Source organism: Protopterus annectens, chromosome 7.part0 (assembly GCF_019279795.1).
Source record: "Protopterus annectens isolate FY-2018-M chromosome 7.part0, PAN1.0, whole genome shotgun sequence".
Lineage (NCBI taxonomy): Eukaryota > Metazoa > Chordata > Ceratodontiformes > Protopteridae > Protopterus > Protopterus annectens.
Genome location: NC_056739.1, coordinates 371,882,631 through 371,902,425, shown reverse-complemented (window position 1 = coordinate 371,902,425; position 19,795 = coordinate 371,882,631). Strand labels below are relative to the sequence as shown.

At 40.6% G+C, this 19,795-nt stretch overlaps 1 protein-coding gene across 2 annotated transcripts in view; it reads left to right on the top strand.

The window, feature by feature from the left end:
* The window catches only part of TAFA3 (TAFA chemokine like family member 3), a 1,368,023-nt gene that overhangs the window by 553,254 nt on the left and 794,974 nt on the right, over positions 1 to 19,795 (top strand). The window lies entirely within an intron of this gene.

The window sequence follows — 19,795 nt, the reverse complement described above, 5'->3', positions numbered from 1 at the left end:
AGAAGCACCAGGAGTTACTCCAATGCATAAATATAGGTCAGAAAAAAAAAGATGCAGTGAAAGCATCATGTTTGAGTTCCAAGGTGGAGTTTTCCTTTTAAGTACTTTAGAAATGCTATAAAAATATACTGTTATTATTATTATTATTATTTTCAGATTATGTTATACATTACAAAGGAGTAGATGCTGTTTGGGAACATTTTTTTGTGTTTATTGTACGTGGTCACAATTATATTTTTCCAGCACAAAAGTAACTAGGATATATGAATTAACAGAGCATTTCAAAGCTAAGTGACTTTAAAAAGAATCATAAGACCTGTCACAAATAGGTAGCACAAGAAAAAAGAAGGTGTTTGAAATGGCAGCAAAACATTAGAAAGGCTTAAACTTCAAGCATACAGAAGATGAGAAAAATGTGAGTGAATAGTTCCAGTTTGCCAATATTTTGTAAGACTGTATCACACAAAATGTGTACTCCCATTGAAAGATGTGGTTAACCAGCTTTTGGAACCATGAAACAGCGTTAGGCAAAACAAGATTGTTTATTCTTTCACAGTGCAGTATTAGAAAAATAAGTTAAATGTGAAACCATACTAGCATTAATAGCAGATTTCAAAAATGTGTTGGATCAGCTGAACAGATAATTTGGGCCCTAAAAAAATGTAGAATATGAAACAAATTAAGAATTAACAGTTCATAATGATGCATTATACTAGACTGAGAGCCCTAGCTAGAAAATGAATACATTAGTAATAGAGACCTCCAACACTGGCAAGGTGAGAAGAAAAACTTTATCTAGGCCAGATGTGGCAACACACTTCTATAATATATCAGATCCCTTGAGATTTCAGAAATATAGGCAAACAAGATTGGGGAATGTGGAAATAAAGAAGGAAATAAGAGAAAAGGAAAGAAAGAAACATGATTAAGAAAAGGAAAGCAAATAAAGGTTGATAAAAGAAGCATGTGTAAGTGCTACCAAATTTTGAGACATAATTTAAAAAAAAAATATATATATATATATATATATATATATCCTGATACTGTGCCAGAGAAAGACTACATCACAGTCAGTGTCCATCTGTATGAAACCATGTGCAAAATGAAAGAAACAAAATCATTTCCTAGGGTATGCAGAAAGTAGAAAATAAATGATGAGCAGGAAAACAATGAAAATAGGTTTTAAAGGTAAATCAACAAGGGAACCAGAGTAGCAGAACCTATGCAGAATATGTGAAACAACACAGTGACAGAGAATAAAGAAAGAAGACAGATGTGCACAATGACAGTTAAGAACTGGAGACCTCTGCTTCAGCTATGTAAATGTATGCAATTTATTCTCTATAGACTCCTGTTTGTGATGTACAACCTCCTGTACTCATTTACTAAAAACCACTGTAAGTCTATATATAGATCATGCATCATATGTATGTATATAAATGTTGTGTTATCATATGTTACAGTCATCCACAAAGTTTGCAACGGCTTCTACTTCTGTACTTTAACACTTGCATATCTCTTAAATTTTTTGTCCTGTAGCTTAATTTTTCATGTTCAAGCTGTTATCTGTTTAAGTTCAGCATCTATTTGCCATTTGTATACTTTGTTTTTGATCAACTTGTAATTATCTAAGAACTTTTCTGTATATTTCTCCTTATAATTATGAGTTTTCAAATTTTTATTTTCTTCCTATCTCAGCCTTGAATTTCCTATTTTAAATATTTGTACTTTCTGCTGCTATCTTTTGCAAACTTCTTGCTTAATTTCCATTCTGCTGTCCTTTAAAATGCTTTTGTTAAGAGAATGTATGTCACATTAGTTTTTTCATAATACAAAGCTTTCACAAAAAATTATACACACACACACACACACACACACGCATGCACGCATGCACGCACACACACACACACACACACACACATATATATATATATATATATATATATATATATATATATGATTTATACACGAGGATACATATGCATGCTTTCTCACAGCTGTAAATCTGTACATGTGATCAATTCTAAAGTGACACATGCATCCCTCAGACCCCAGGATATATAATTTTGCCATACAATATTTTTTATATATAACTGCAGTGTGTCTATCAGGTAATCTTGTTTTACTAACTGATCCAGCACTTTATGAAGGCATTTGATGTATGTGCGATAGAACAGAAGTACGGTAAGGATGCACTTTTATTTCATTAATCACTGAGCTGAAACAAACAAATCTCCATGTACAACAGTTTCCTTGTTGTCTATGACAAGGCATATACAATCCCAAAGCTTGCTTTTAAATATGACAGTGTAATATTTTCAAGCACAATATGTGATCTGCCACATTGTTACAATGTGGAAATAGTACTGCTACGTATATAAAAAGAATAAGTAGTTCTATTGTCTGTTCTCTCACTAGCAACACAATTAAGTAGATTATAGTCTAAAGTAAGTGCAAATGGGATATCATTTTCCATAAGAGTTTGTAAATAAAACATAATACAAGAAAAATAATTTTGCACTAGCTGTGGTATTTTATTACAGTGACTTTTTTGGTGGATGTCCACACATGCAGCAGGTTTTTAGAACATGCAGATTTGCTGACTATTTCATATTTTCCCTTTATTTTTGAATATGAAAATGTTAAAATATACTTAATTTGATTTTGTAAGGTAGATTTTATGTTTTTTGTATGCAAATATACACACCAGGGGATTTTATTTATTTATTTTATTTATTTATTTATTTTCAGTTTAATTTCCGGGGAAGTCCACTGGGCCACGAAGTACCCATTTTCAATGGAGGCTCAGGGAAAAAAGCTCCGAAGGCAGTACAATCAAGGTTACATAATGCAAGAGATAATAATACAATGTCAAAAACAGTTAAGAAGATGTGAAATGCAGAGTATAGGCAGTACAATCAAGGTTACATAATGCAAGTGATAAAAATACAATGTCCAAAGCAGTCAATAAGCTGTGAAATGCAGAGTATACATAGTAAGAGTTTTTTTTTTTTTTTGGCTTAGGTAATTACATATTTACAGTATTTACATACTTACAGTCAACTGAAAGTCAACTAAAACCATTTTGGCAGAAAATAGAAATGAAATAAGAGAGTAGATAGTAGATTGGTGCCAGAGTATAGAGGGCTTAGTGGAGAAAATCCCTTGAATTTATATAGGGTGAAATTTTTTTTTTTTTAAAGTGTTTTCACATTTCCTTGGTTGGCAACAGTATACACAAACACAAACATCCTATTATTTTGGTTACAGCCTTAATAGCTCTTTTTACACACTTACTGAATATATTTTATTGTATCTGTTGAAGTGTTATACAAGAATCTAAGTCAGTATACAACTTTATTTAAACGAAAAAGGATAATGAACAGTTATGAAATAGAGAACTGGAATTCATGTAAAAAGTTTATGTTGTAGTCATTTAAAAATGTTCCTGATGGAGTCATAATGGTAGGACGAACCCATTGTTAAAACTTAGCATTAATTTGTTTTTATTGTTTCTTAAGAAGTTTGTGTTGTTTCTGATTATAATAAAGTGTGGCTGCTACAAGATATATTGGTGGTGATTTGTGGTGGATGTTCTTTCAGCCCTAGCAGTGAGAGGATATGAGTTTTGCTACGTATTGTTACAGATATGCATTGTTCTTCTGTTTTTTTTTTTTTCTGCATATAAACAGGATTAGACTGGGGTCCAGATTCCAAAAGACCTGCTCTCAGTGTAAGTTGTCACTTATATTGAGAGCAACCCACAAATTTACTATTCCTGCATGCTGGACTAGCTTAGTCCTGCACGGAGGCGGCTATTTAGGAGCAGGATGTCAGCGCGCCATGCATAGTAATGAGGTGCACTGCCTAAGCTCCTAATCTTACACGGAGCATGTAACCATGCAGGGGGTGTGTCTGAGATCAGAGCTCTCAGAATATACATGCCCCTGCAATGAAGAACAGGATAAAGGGGTAAGAAATGAGTGAGACCACTCATAGGTGTCAGCATATCCCCACCAACATTCCCCTTCATGTACAACAGCAAGTAATCACCAATAAAATGAACAAACCCTTTATTTTTTTTTTATTTTAAAATCCGATTAAAGCTAAACATAGGTGCGTGGGTGTGCATCGCTTAGCTATGGTTAATGCAGCTTAAATGGCTGAAGAGGATAACAAGGAAGATATATGCAAATGAAGCATCATAGCAATAGTGTAATGGGCAGAGCATTTGCCTTACGAGCAGGCATTCCTGGTTCAAGTCCCACTGCAGCACATTCCATTTTCCATGGCAAAGCACATGTTGCATAACCCGTGAAATAACATATATTTATGAACTGGAGTACTGCAGTAAATGCACATGTGAGGTGTCAGTGTCATAATGAATAAAGCACTAGTAAGCAGGTTTAAGCACCAATAAGCAGTAGTAAGCATATTTAAGCACTAGTAAGTGAGCTTAAGCCTGTTTGCACTGGGGTAAGCAATGCGCACACAGGTTAAGCAATATTGAAGCTAACTCTCTAGAAGCATATTTAACCGGAGGTTAGCATTGCTTATCCTCACGCAAACCCGTGCAAACCTACTTACAACTGCTCAAAAGTGCCATAGTCACTCTGTACCCAATGGCTCTGGTTCTGCCCAGCAACAAAATAAACAACCATGCAGGTCTCAAACCCAGGATCCTATACACCATAGTCAGAGTAGTTAACCATCAAGCCAACATAGAAATACAGAAACATGAGGTATCAGCAAACAAGTCTTAACCATAGTAAAACCAAACTGAACCTGTGAAAGGAATCAGTATACAGACATATGTGCCTTAACCAACTACATAACATAAATACGTGAACCGGAGTACAGCAGTAAGGCCAGAAGTCAGGTGTAATTGTAATAGAGTGTTGAAGTCCCCAATAAAACACAAGGACCCCATACAGTGTACGTACACATGAATCATTGATACCAGGCATACATATAAGGTGTAACGAATAATAACTCAATGCCAACAAGGAATTATAATGTAAAGTCTAATAAAGTCTAATATAAGCAATGATAAGCATTGCATAGGCCAGCTTAGGAGGTGTAATCAATGTGTAGGACAGCTAACGCAATGTGCCCAGTGTTATACCCCTTTAAACAATGCCAACCCTAGGTAAGCAAGTTTGCCCATAGCCTAGCCTTTTCAAAACTGTCCAATCACGCGGAAAAGTGCAGGAAATTGGCCCTACTTAAACCCAAGAGGAGGGAATACATCTCATAACTGGTTTAGCTTCCCCTTGCAGGCACAATGGCAGTAAGGGGAGAAGGTGCATCCAGGAGTCCAAAGTCATGGCAGGACTCCTTGTCAAAGACCATGATCAGAGACTGCTGCAGGGTCAGTATCAGGGCTCCCAATATAAGGTGGAGGTCTAGGACCATTTCGCCCGTGACCTCACCAATGCCACTGGCATACCCCGAACTGGTGAACAGGTCAGGCATCACTATGTCGACCTGAAGTGGCATAAGGGGGAACCACTTGGAGGAGTGGATCTGAGAGGCTAGAGCAGCAGGCGATGTTCCAGTTGTGTGTAAATATCACCCCACTATGTGTGTAATAATTGCCAACTCAGGTATGGCTAACTATTCCTCTTATGTCCACCACAGCTGCAATGGAGCTGGCCACGAACCAGGAAGCCCATGTCAGTCACCTGTCGAGGTTGCGATGCAAAGTAGGTCAGTAATACTCATGCATTTACTGTTATAGGAAATAAAATTAAAAGTAGTAGTAAATTAATTGCCTGTATAAAACCTGCATTGTTCAAGGCAAGTACTGCATACACTAGAGAATATGGCAGGAAGAGTCTCATATCATTTGTATGTCAATAAAAGTGTAATAGCCTGACAATAAAGGTCTAACTGCTGGACTGCATGTGTATACTCTGGCATCATATGGTAATGTAGATTCGCAAGCATGTAATAGTACTTTTGTATTAAGGACTGTTACCCACACCGTGCACCATAAATTGAATGTGTAGGAATGCCTGTATATGACAGGTGTAATCCCCAGAGGCCATTTAGTACAACTGAGAAACACATAGACAGTAAACAGGGACAATGCAGACAACAAAACCCAAATAGCACATGTAACTGAGATGTGAACTATTGTTTTATTAGCACACACAGCCATGGTTCGAATCCTGCCAGTAGTAGTACTCTGCATACAGAATCATACCCCACAACTGTACAGATATGTCCAGAATATCCAGTAAAGTGGCCCATATCTGTTGCCTATCAACCTGTCCCCCTAGGGAATCAGTGGGATGATCTCAGACATATAGGCAGCAAACAGGAAATACAACTGATTGACACACATCTATGAGAACAAAGCTGGCACACTAACAGCTCCCCAATACCTTATGAGACTAAAAAGTCATGTATGTCCCATCTACACCCTAACTTGTCAAGCTGTGGTCAGATTGTGTACAGTAACAGAGTGAGATGTATGTGCATAATAGTAATGTGGAATCTAGTACTGTGTGTGGGAACATTCAGGAAGTGCTAATAAACATTCCTCCCACAGGTCTGTCAGATACTAACACTGTGCCCAGAAATACAAGAATGATACCCAGTACTGGTACTGTTTACATTGGTATTGTATGGCAGTACAACTAATGCAGTTGCTCTGAATAATGAGGTATTACACATCACTGTCACCCACACTGTCCTACAACATATAACTGTCTAGGAAATCTGTATAAGAGTGTTGTAATACAAGGTCAGAATGCAAAAGCACAGGGGATTAATAAGACAGAAAGCAGATAGGAGATATACAGCAATATCTTTTTTAGCAGACACAACTGTGATGTACAGTGTGTTTAAGTTGTAACAGACACAGTCATGGTCTGAATCCTGGGAGTGGAAGTAGGCTGCATACAGAATCATACCCCACAACTGTACAGATGAGGCCAGAATGTCCAATATATGGGCCCATATTTGCTGCATGTCCCCCTGGTAAGTCTATGGGATGATCCCAGATGTTTAGCCAGCAGACAGGAATACAAGTGATTGTCAAACATCTGTGAGAACAAACCTGTCACTGTAGCAACCCCCGAAACTGTTAGGGGAGTAATAAGCCAAGTATGTCCTATCTACACCCCCATGTCGTCAAGCTGTGACCACAGTGTGTGTACAGTAACAGAGTGAGATGTATGTGCATAATACTAATGTGTAATCTGGAAGTTTTATGTGGCAACAGTCAGGTAGTGCTAGCAAACATTGCTCCCACAGGTATGTCGGATATGAACACTATGCTGAGAAATAAAGACCATAATAACCTGTACTGGTACTGTTCACTCTGGTACTGTAGGGAATTGTGAGTGTTGCAGTTTTTCTGAATAATAACGTATCACTGATCACTGTCACCCACACTGTGCTACATAATATAACTGTGTAGGAAAGCATGTATATGTGTGTGTCAGGTCACTAAAGGTTGAAGAGGGCAATATTCTATATATGTCCCAGAACACCTGCATGTGGTCAACACATGGCCAGAGTCTGTGCAGAAAGAGTTGGATAGCTATGTGCAAAACATCAACCTGGAATCTGGGAGTTTGTGTAGAAACAGTTAGTGGTAACAAACATTCCCTCCACAGGTATACCAGGTAAGAGGTGTATACTGCAGGTAAAACCAGTTCATGTATAACGATGATGACAGCCATATTACTGTCCAAACTAAGGCTATAGAGTAGTGTAGTAAGACTTGTAAGGTACAGATAACAGCACTGACTAGGAGAGTAATGTGGACTACAGGAATATACTAGTCGTTAATTGACATCTTTCTCTCCCCCACCATATCTCCAACAATAATCAACATGCCCACCCCAACTGATATGTAATGACACCTATGTTCTGATAATGTCCAATTGTTTAATAAATATATTAATTGCTCCCATGCATGTGCTATAATGAAATATTCCAACATTGGTGGCATGGTGCCATCAGTGTACTTGCATGCTGTTCTTATTACCACTGTGGTCCCATATATGCATGTGTTCTGTTTGCTATCTAACTGTTCCGTATCTGGTGTCTGGGTTAATGGGAATATCTATGCATGCTGTTATACCTAACCCTGGAATGTGTTGACTATTACTAACCCATATAGCACGTTTGGGAAGGCCGGTCCCAGCGGACTCACCTGTCTCACCTCAGCTGGCCGTGGCACCGGGCACCAGCATGTCTGGGGCCCAACCTGGGACCTCCCTGTTTGTTGATCCTGCACCACCTTCGGGTGGAACCACCTCAGGGGATGGGGCTCACCCCCCCCCCGGGAGTGGATGTGGACAGGAACCTGTCGTCCATCACCAGGTCAGGGTCATGGTGCTTAGAGAGCTCAACCAGCAGCTTGGTGATCTTCTATGCCAGCTCGAGGGCCATGTGTCACAACAAGAGTGTCAGTCTGGCTCTGTGACTCAGTCCCCAGCACAGCCACCATTGTGGATGTGAAGGTGCAGTGGTGACTGCCCATGGGTGGGGACCTCAGTCCCACTGTTTCCACTAGAGGGCTCATGGGCTTCCGATTTCCCAACACCCCTCCCCATCAAGGTGTTTACCCCCACATGTGTAATATACCACCCCTGTATGCATTTTGTTTGTCTTGTCTGTTAACCTACCCATCCTACCTCCCCAAATATACCTACTACCCCACCTCAACATCCCACTCTCATCTGAGAAAAAAAAGGGCAATCTGTTCCTAAAAAAAAAAAAATCACGCCCCATACATAGCTGTCCATTTTGTGCACATGTCCACTGGACACATGTAATCTTGTCTAAATGGCATCACAAGTTATTATTGTTGTCCTCATCCCCTCTCAGGGGTTTCAGTGTCCAAATCTACTCCAAATTCAGTGTATATGCACAGCAGTTGCTGTAGTAGAAATGGACAGCTATGGACCTTCCCCAGACCCTTCCGGCACATCACTAGCTATTTCCCTACTGTCTTACCCTCTTTGTGCCCCTTTTTCATCACTTTCCTATCAACCCTTTTTCCTTTTCTTTTAAAGAAATTAGCACGGGGGTAAGTGGGAGTAAGCACTGTTAAGCAGTAGTAAGCGGGTTTCAGCCTGTTTGTGCTAGGGTAAGCAATGCCTAAACTGGTTAAGCAATTTAGAAGCTAACTGAGTATAAGAAACTGTAACTGGAAGATAGCAGTGCTTACCTCAGCGCAAACCCACACAAACCCGCTTACAACTGCTCAAAAGTGCCTTAATCACTCTGTATCCAATGGCCCTTGTTCTGCCCAGCAACAAAATAAGCAGCCTTTGCAAGGCTCAAACCCAAGACTCTGCACACCATAGCCAAAGTGATTTACCACTAAGCTATGTCAGAGATACATAACTCTGCTGTTTTCACAAACATATCATACAACCCAGTCATTCAACAGTACAGGAAATGTATTTCAAACTGAAGATGTATGTGTGTGTGTGTGTGTGTGTGTGTGTGTGTGTGTGTGTGTGTGTGTGTAAGTGTGTGTGTGTGTGTGTGTGTGTATAACTATACCCTATATATATATATATATATATATATATATATTTATACATACAAATGCCTACATCTATAGATATATATGTCTACATCTATATGTCTAAATATATACTGCAAGTTATATATATGTATATATGTAAGCAGATATATATATCTATATATATATATATATATATATATAGGTATATACGGACATAGTTATATTTATGTAAGTATATATATATATATATATATATATATATATATATATAGGTATATACGGACATACATCTGTAGATAACAATGGGCAAATAACAAAAACATATATGTCCACATGCATTGTTAATGGGGTTGAGATGCCCCAAACAATATACGTCTTGTACGAATAGGTATACTCCCCCAGCCAAACACGTCCGCCCTGCAATACACTACCAAGTGTTGCAGATCCCATAACCAGGACCTGACACAACATGGACATCCCTAGGATACATATACACAGACACATATATGCAGATGCAGATATACATACATATATATATATATATATAAATATATATATATATATATACATATATATATATATATATATATATATATATATATATATATATATATATATATACATATAAATATATATCTATATGTATATATATATATATATATATATATATATATATATATATATATATATATATATATATATATATATATATATATATATATATGTAACTACACATAAACACACAAAGATATGTATAGTAAGATACATATGTAGTAGGTGTACACAATATAGAACAACCACTATTCCTACAGTTACCACCGTACCAACTGAAGACTGTATGAGCCACCCATACAAATGACAGTCATTGCCTGCAACATATACCCACAGAAAAATCAAAGGATATAACACCACACAAAGGTTTGCATAAATGGGAACGCTTTATTTGTGCACTATTACAGTTGTATATGCCATGTGGTATAGCTGTTTAGACACGGACATCCACCTGCAGCTGTGAAACAGATATACTAATACAGTAGCCTGGAAAAGTTAAATGTTGCTGTCCAGGCCAAGGCCATCAAGTAGCACAATAATAAAGATATACTGGGCCACAGGATACCAAACAATCAACAGTAAGTAATGCAGATGTATAGTTCAGCAGCCTCTATCTATACCCTGTAGACAATCCCTAGGGGGTAAAGACCTCAGTTGACAAAATGGGATGTAACTGTACATAACAAGGCACAACTGACACCATCACAAGCACACTGACAAACAGAACAGTATGTATGGCAGGTGGCAGTAGGTCTGAATTTAACTAAGGTGGATTGTATGGTACTGTACATCCATGTACCTTAAGGCAGCTCACCCCGATGGTCTTCAGGACTTTGGGCTTTCAGGATTCTGTAACGCTCCCATATATAATATATATATATATATATATATATATATATATATATATATATATATATATATATATATATATAAATATAAGTATATGTATATATAGATATATGTATATACATAGCTATATATATATATATATATATATATATATGCACATCCTATGTGTACAGATATGGCTAGTTATGTTGGTATATATGTAGATATCAATAACTATATGTGCATACATATCTATTCTGATATACTTACTACTGTCAATATATATGTAGATATCCATACGTATATGTGCATATATATCTCTATCTGTATATATGTAGACATATATTGTTCAGTATATGTACATATATGGGTGTTTATTTGTATAGCTATATACATATACATATCCATCTATGCATATCGATATGTATATGTGCATGTCTATATAGATATCTGGATAATCATATGTACATATATCCTCACCATATGTCCTGATGTCCTGAAAATGGAGTGTAGCCCTACCTCAGACCCTATAGTTCCAACTTTGTAGTGCAAGGGGATGTCAGGTATGTATAGCAGGTATATTTGTAGACTGTTGCTACTGTAATAGGGAGCTGCTTCACAGACATGGTATATGTGGGAGGTCACATCTGCTTTTAACATGTGCGCCATTAGCTACTGACAGACATCCAAAGGACATCATAATACAGTACCACTGCTAGCATGTAATGCTCCTGTGGACAACAGCAGGGATAATGTCCAATATATTTGGACAGTCTGACACTCTGGACAGTCCAGAGGTATACACATAATCCCTTAGTGCAAGACATGTGGACCAATCCTGACAATGCGGATGTTAACAGCCATGTAGATGGGTATAACACTTAACTACTGGTGTACATGTGCCCCCATAGATTATGCATTCACACATCCCTGCCTGTCCTGCCACATACTAACCACTGGTGCCATGGCCACATACTACCCACTAGATATTGACATACATTTTTACAGCATCCCACTGCTCTGTCTGACATACGTGACTGTTATGGTGGCCCAGCGGCAGTACATCTTGCAAGTATCTGGACATTACATCTCACTGGATAAGTACACTAAGCTGCTAGGCATGTAACAAAGCACTGTGCAGGCTACAGGCAGACTGGCTCAAAACTGGCCTACATTTCCTATGGGGGAAGGAACATGTACCTGCATATAAAGTAGGCTCTACAGGCATGCCACAGCACAGAGTAACATACACCTGTCTGAAAATGCATAACCACAACCAGTGTGAACACAGCCACAGACACATATGGTATGCTAGCATATTATTACAGTATATGGACTATCTGTTCAACACCAACCTCATATGTGCCACTCACACACTAACCATACATATACTGGGCCACTACACAGTGTGCTCCGATGCCTGTTTGTGGTATGGGACATGTGCGTGTATGGCCCTACAAACATGTCAGCCGATAGGGTAACATACAGTGGAGCAGCATGTAACATCAGATAGAACAAGACCAAGAACAATGACATCTACCCCAGTCTGTACACAGGCCAAGGTACATATTAACAATACACACACTGCTGACAATCACCATAAGTGCACAGACCTCAGTACTGTACACACAATCACAGAATGTCCAGGTTATGTCATCAGACATAACCCCTACTATGTATAACATGTGTAGCAGTCTGATATCTCACTGGCTTGTTATCAGATATGATGTCACTAATTATGATGTACAGCGCATATGCACCCCTTACTGCATGACATATGTACAAAGGTTGAGAGGGTTGAGAGGGTTGTGGCTGGAGGCACATACACAGGGCCAATATTGACATGTTGCTGTGATAACCTCATACATTTGCTGTTGTAACTGGGTTTGTTGCAACATATGTCCTATGAGGGATATGAAGTCAGTAACTCTTACAGCTGTCGCCATCTACAGACTGCAATCCTTACACTACCTTCTGCAATTCACAGACAGGTGATCTGTGGGTAACACCTGAAACAAAAGGCACCACACACTGGCTAGTCTGCAGATGACCCTACAGGTGGATGTTCCCTCATAAACATAGCACTGACATGGCAGATATGAAAACATGTAGGGCAACTATATCCACACACACCCTTTTAAACCAACATTACTCCAAATGCAGTAGAGCAGCACTTACAGTCTGTAGGCAGGTCAGGCACATCCCTCTCCTGTGTGGTGGCCTGTTTCCACAGTGTATGTTGTTAGGGTAAATCCCCAATCCATCTGATATGCTGTTTGCCAAAAAAAAAAATTGAGTTCCTGCTCACAGTGAATGAAAGGCCCAATACCAGCATGATGCTCCTAGATATTGGTGTGTGTTTCCATGCAATTGGCTATGGGAATGTTACCACAGCTGTTCCACATACAATCAGCTAGAGGAGGGCTGCAATTCATGCAGAAGCCATCAGCTGATCCTGAGCATCAAATAAAATACACATGCTGCTGCTTAAGCAATGCAGGTGTAAGTCTCCACATCCACCAGAGAGGGAGTGAGAGAGGCAGACAGAGGCACAGAAAAGCCAGGTAGGGGTAGGAGAGTAAAACTTAAGCAAGTTTGTGTCACACACGTACCAGTACAGGGCATCAAACCCCTGATGACTATGTAGTGCTAGCACATGTCCATGCAGTTAGTGGATGCGCCACATAGGTTACATGCTGGGGAGCCCTCAGAACATATACGTGATGGTGAGTGACATCTGCAACAGGGATATGGTAGCTATGTGGTAGGTGTGGTACATGTGCCTGTCCGCATGAACAGGTGTCAGCGTCAACATAGCCACACTCTCACAGGGATGCACACACATTGGCACACTTGGCAGTGCCAGGAATGCAACTCATCACTAGTGGGATTGCCACAACACAGTACTGTGCAGGTATCACATGCACCACAGAGGTTATACGGAGATTATATGTGCAAAGTGTATGTGGAGGTGTCTGACATCAGACAGCATGCTTCAGTATGCCAATGGGGGTTGTAGTGATTGTGAATGTGGTCATATGCATCATACACCACACACAGACACGGGTGCCAGTACTGACATGCATGGGTGCACTGCTTCATGGGTGTGTTGAGGTCAATGGTGCCAGATGGCTATGCAAGGCTAGGTGATGGGTATACCTTGGCATCAGGCCATATGACAATGGTCTGCAATGTGGCTCAGGGGTATAGTGTCTGGAGTTGCTTACACAGGTGGGTATTGTATTCATCATCCAGTCCCCTGGGTGACTATTGTGTGTGGTCAATGCTGTGCATTGCTTGCCATGTATGTGTTCCTTAGTCCATGATATGGACAGTGTCTGGGATGTGCACACCTCGCACATGCATGTACAGTGTCATGTGAAACTGTACCTGGGGTCTCTGGCCCATGTTGTGTACACAGTTTACCTTCATATCGTAGATCACATATGATCGACTGGCCACATCGTTGAACTGTTTCTGCGAAACCAGAACCATAAAACTTTTAAAAAGTCGAATAAATGTCAAATTTCGACATTTCTGGCCATGCCACACCTCCAAACCAGTGCTACCATGGGTCAAAAGGGAGTGAGATTTTGCCATTGGGATATGTGGAATTTGACGTTTGGGATGTTTGCATGTCAGTAGTCACAGAAGCTGGGTCGACCATAGTGAGATCGGCATTATGAAGGTAAACCTGTGTACACAGAGTGTTATCATCAGATGTGCCAGTCCTGGCCTCGTGTGTCCTTTGTGGGTCACATTTGATGGCACCACAGGTGTTGCAGGTGTCCAGTGGGGAACATAGGGGAGGTGCACTGTCGGCATGTACATATCTATTGGACTGATGGACAGGGTGCCATGCCCTCTGTAGCCCACTGCAATCACACCATGGTTACTATTGGTGGGCAATATGCAAGGTACTTCCAACATAGCGGTTGTTGCCTAGGCAAGTGTGTGTGTGAAACATGGGTTGAGAGTGTTCCCTGGGTAATACAAGGGTTGCTAATATTGTTCAGTTAGCATTAATGTCACATTTAGGGGTATGGATTTGCACCCCAGCCACTCAGCTATTTCACATCTGTTATCCCTGTATGGTGGACATTGTGATATATACTTGGCCCACCATAGAAGAAGTTAGCAAAACCCACTCCACATTGAGTCCAGTTGTTACACACTCACAACCACCTCCACACAGGATACAAATGAGAAACACAGACACAGACGTACACCTGTCATGTCTGGGATTAGAACTCTTACCTAACTAGTGTATTACACTACAGCACTACTCTGTTATAGGACATGCCACAGAGATTACTGGAGTACTCCTTCCCCAAAAGTGTATTTCTCAGTGAATGACATCAACAGGATTGCCAAAGTAGGGCATTTGAATTGTATTAAGTGTGACTAGCCTAAAATGCATTGCTCCCTACACAGACATAGAAACACACACAAAATATCCACAACTATCATGTGTGGGAATGGAAACCCTACCAGAGTTCTATTTCACACTACAGCATGATGCTGTTATAGGATGCACCATGGGGATTGCTGGAGTGCCCCTTCCTCAAAGGTGTATTTTACAGTGAATGACAACAGCAGGATTGCCAAAGTAGGGCATTTGAATTGTATTGAGTGTGACTATCCTAAAATGCATTGCTCCCTACACAGACATAGAAACACACACAAAACATCCACAACTGCCATGTGTGAGAATAGAACCCCTACCAGAGTTCTAAATCACACTACAGCATGATGATGTTATAGGATGCACCACAGGGATTGCTGGATTTCCCCTTCCCCAAAGGTGTATTTCACAGTAAATGCCATCAACAGGATTGCCAAAGTAGGGCATTTGAATTGTATTGAGTGTGACTAGCCTAAAATGCATTGCTCCCTGCACGGATATAGAAATACACACAAAACATCCACAACTGACATGTGTGGGAATAGAACCCCTACCAGAGTTTTATATCACACTACAGCATGATGCTGTTATAGGATGTACCACAGGGATTGCTGGAGTGCTCCTTTCCCAAAGGTGTAATTCACATTGGCTGACATCAGCAGGATTGCCAAAGTAGGGCATTTGAATTGTACTGAGTGTGACTAGCCTACCTTCAGAACAAACATCCCACTGCCTGACCTGCTGTGGTCTGTCTGTGTAGACCTGAGGGGGTTACCCATAGGCATCATACAGAGCCCATAGCACAGCCTTTGTTTGTGTTTGTCTACACCTGTCCTGCTGCCTGTGACTGTTGTTGGGTATGTGAACCCCCCTGACTGGCATGTGTGAGTCACTTACCTTATGGGTATCCCACTATTGAGGGTGGTGCTGCAGGGCTGCCTATTTCGGATGCACATAGTACACTCCCTACACATGGTTGAGCACAGGTAGTGTCATGTTTGGCATCGGGTCAGAGACAGGTGTTATTCCCTGGGTCCCTCCTGTGTCAGTGTATGTGCTATGCATTGCCTCTTTGCCAAGGCCAGGGCATACTGGGCATGCCTCCTTCTGCCTACTGGGGCAGGCTCAGGTTGTTTCTCCTCCAAGTCACTCTGTGCCTGTGCAGGCCTTGGCAATGGTGGGGGGCTGTGTTGCCCTGCCCCGTGCTGTTCCTGCTACAGTTGTTTCTGCAGGATCATATTGTGTAGCTTGGCACATACGATGACAATTTGGGTACATATAACTGATGAGTACTGCAAGGCTCCACTGGATGTGTCCAGGCACTGGAACCATAACTTGAGCATCCGAATCACATGCTCTAATATAATTCTGGTCTGTGCATGTGTCTCATTATGGAGTTCTTGTTCGGGTGTGTGTGCATTTCGGATGGGTGTCATCAGCCACGGCTCCAGTGCGTATCCAGCATCCCTCACTAGGTGACCATGAGGGATGTCCTCATTTGCAAATCTCTGGTACAGCTGCATCAGATGCCATATGTGGCAATCGTGATAGCTTCCAGGGCAGCCGGCACACCATTCATTATTATGCCTTGGGCTTCATACACAACCTGGCAGTTGATGGAAGGAAGACCCTTGCGGTTGATGTAGACCCTACCCCGCTCACTGGGTGGTGTTTGATGCATATGTGCATGCAGTCTATAAGTCCCACTACCTCAGGGTATTCTGCTATTTGGTGGAACAGTTGCATATTGCTGGCCAACATCTCACAGGTGTTGGGGAAATATATTTGCTCACCGACATGTGCTGACATGGCATCCAGGAACTGGTGGAATACCCTAGATGCTGATGCCTGTGAGATCCCCATCATATCCCCAGTTGGCCTTTGGGAGGTACCTGTAGCTAGTATTTTTAGGCCTACTCATACCTTGGTTTCCACTGGGATGGGTTCCCCTCTGTTAGTTCTATGTGTCAGGCGTGGCCGGCACAACTCAACAATTTGCTATAGGAGGTCCCTGTCATCCCTATAGCACTCCACTATCTCCAGCTCATGTAGCCCCTGGTAGGTTACCCTGGGTCTGTACACTGTTCTCCGTCTCCTCACTGTGGGTTGGTTGACAGCATTCACATCCTCACCACCCTTAGCCTCTTCCACAAGTTGTTGTATGATAGCTATTGCAGCCGCTATCATTTTGTTGTTTTGATTGTTAAAAGTTCCCCGCTTGTCTACACTGGTGGTGTACAGTGTGGGAAAAACCAGAGGGGAAGGTATTTGCATAGTTTATAGTAGTGTTGTGGGCTGGGCTGGTCTGCTGCCTATGTAATTGGCTGATTCTGATTCGTTTCACCTGCCAGCTATGCTAGTTTCCCTAGATTACCTTCCTACTGCTGTTTTCCCTCCCCTTTGCCTTCATGTTTAAGCCCGGGGATGCCCTACACAAACGCAGTGCTCAAATGTGCACAGAGCTGCTATTTCCTGGTTTAACTTTTTTTTTAAAACTTTAAAACCCGATGCGCAGTGCACACACCCACTTAGGCAATGTAAAGAGTGCTAGGCAGAGTCAGGCACACCCCTTTGCTTAGCTGTGCTTAGCTGGGAGCAAACCTGAGCCACAGGGCTCCAACCCTCTTACACTATGCCTGACACCTCCCCCACAATGTCAGCTAACTCCTAGGCTTGCAGCAAGCTATTCCAACTCTTACACTGTTGGGACCTGACTAGCATACTGAGAAAAACTGGGATTTATGATCATTCCCCTCATTTGCATAGGATTGCCTGCTAATGGATAGTTACATGTCTCACACTGAGCCTCCCCCCTTAGCAACTACTACTCACTGGCCATGTTGTCTTCTGCCTGCCATTGACTTTCATGGCAGAATAGTGATTTTAGTTAGAATGCTTATTTTAGGTTTATTTTATTATTTTCCCCCGATCCCGTTTGCTCGCCGCTGCCCTACGCTTAAACAGCCGAGATTGGCTATAAAAAAATAAAAGTTGATTTTTTAATTTTTTATACTGTTTGCAATGCCAGTGGCCATATGCTTGGCCATTGGCATGCTTCCTGACTCATCTGCAGCCTTTATTTGGAGCTGTCACAGCTCCGTTTTGGATTTTGCGGAAATGTACTCGGTTACTAACTGAGTACATTTCTGCAGATTGCACTAGTCCTGCACGGCCAGTTTCAAACTTCCTGGATCACACATTCACCTCATTTGCATGGATTTCTCCTGCAAATGGGTGATTTGCATACAGGGACTTAGTCCGTGCAGGACTAGTGCAGGAGCGCTCGTGCATGCCCCTGCGGGCTGTTCCTGAATCGCACGGCAGACATTCCCTGCTAGAGCTCCTGCACTAATCCTGCACACCATGTAAGGCATGCAGAATCCGGGTGCAAGTCTTTTGGAATTGGGCCCATCATTCTGAAAGTAAAAAAAATCAGGTGAGCTCAGCAGAATTAATTTTAATATGTTTGGCATTAAGACCTTAAACTAATCCCATTTGCTAATAACATGTTCTAATTCCATTCTGTCTTTTTCAGTTCTTTTTTTTTCTTTCTTTGTTTTTATGTTTTCCATCTTAGTACCTTTACATTTTAATAAATAATTTTCAAAATAAATGATACAGTAGTATAGACATATGACAATCTATTAAATAATTAGACATGTGCAGTAAAACTGACCTTAACTTGTCAAAAAAGCATAGAGGACATTGCATAATATTCCCACACCTTCACAACCATGTTTATTAGCAAGAGAACTGCACAAATCCTAATAATTCTGCAGTTAGTGCAACATTTTTCACCCATGCAGATACATATGGGAATAGTGAAATATACCGACTGTCAAAATAATTAGCTAAAGATTGTCATGTGTGCAATCTTAAGAAACAATTTAAGCAACCAAATATCATATTTTCTCCAGGGGATTATTTCCAAGTATATGAAAATAGACACTTTTTTCTTAAGTCTGTCTTTCTTAATTCTTTATTCTTGAAATAACATAGAAACATTAAAGTTTAATTACTGAAGCAATTACACAGCAGTCATATTTTGTTGCTTTATCATATGTCAACATAAATGAAGTCTGCACTGATAGCTCTGTTCATAGGTAGTTACTAAGGTTGCAGTCCAGGTGACCTTTGAGGTGTCTGCTTGGCCAAGCACTATCTGGTTAATTAATTAACTCCACATCATACAGTACACAAATGAAGGGTGAGAGATTCAAACTCTCTACCAAAGGATCTATCTCATAGACTTTATTGTCTGTACTGTCAGAGTAAAGCATAGAGCCCTGAGGAACTTGAACCCATAGCCTGCATTATTTGTGTCTTGCAAAGCACTTCATTTACTAGATGATTTACAGCCGCACTTTGTTGTACTCAGTGGTGTATATGCTTTTTGAACCACCTATGATAACACTGTCGTTTTGCAGTTATTTTCATGTAGGTTAAGGACATAATATATACATCAGTCATGATTCTCTGAGAGGTATTGTACAGAAATATTGTGGCAATTTAAT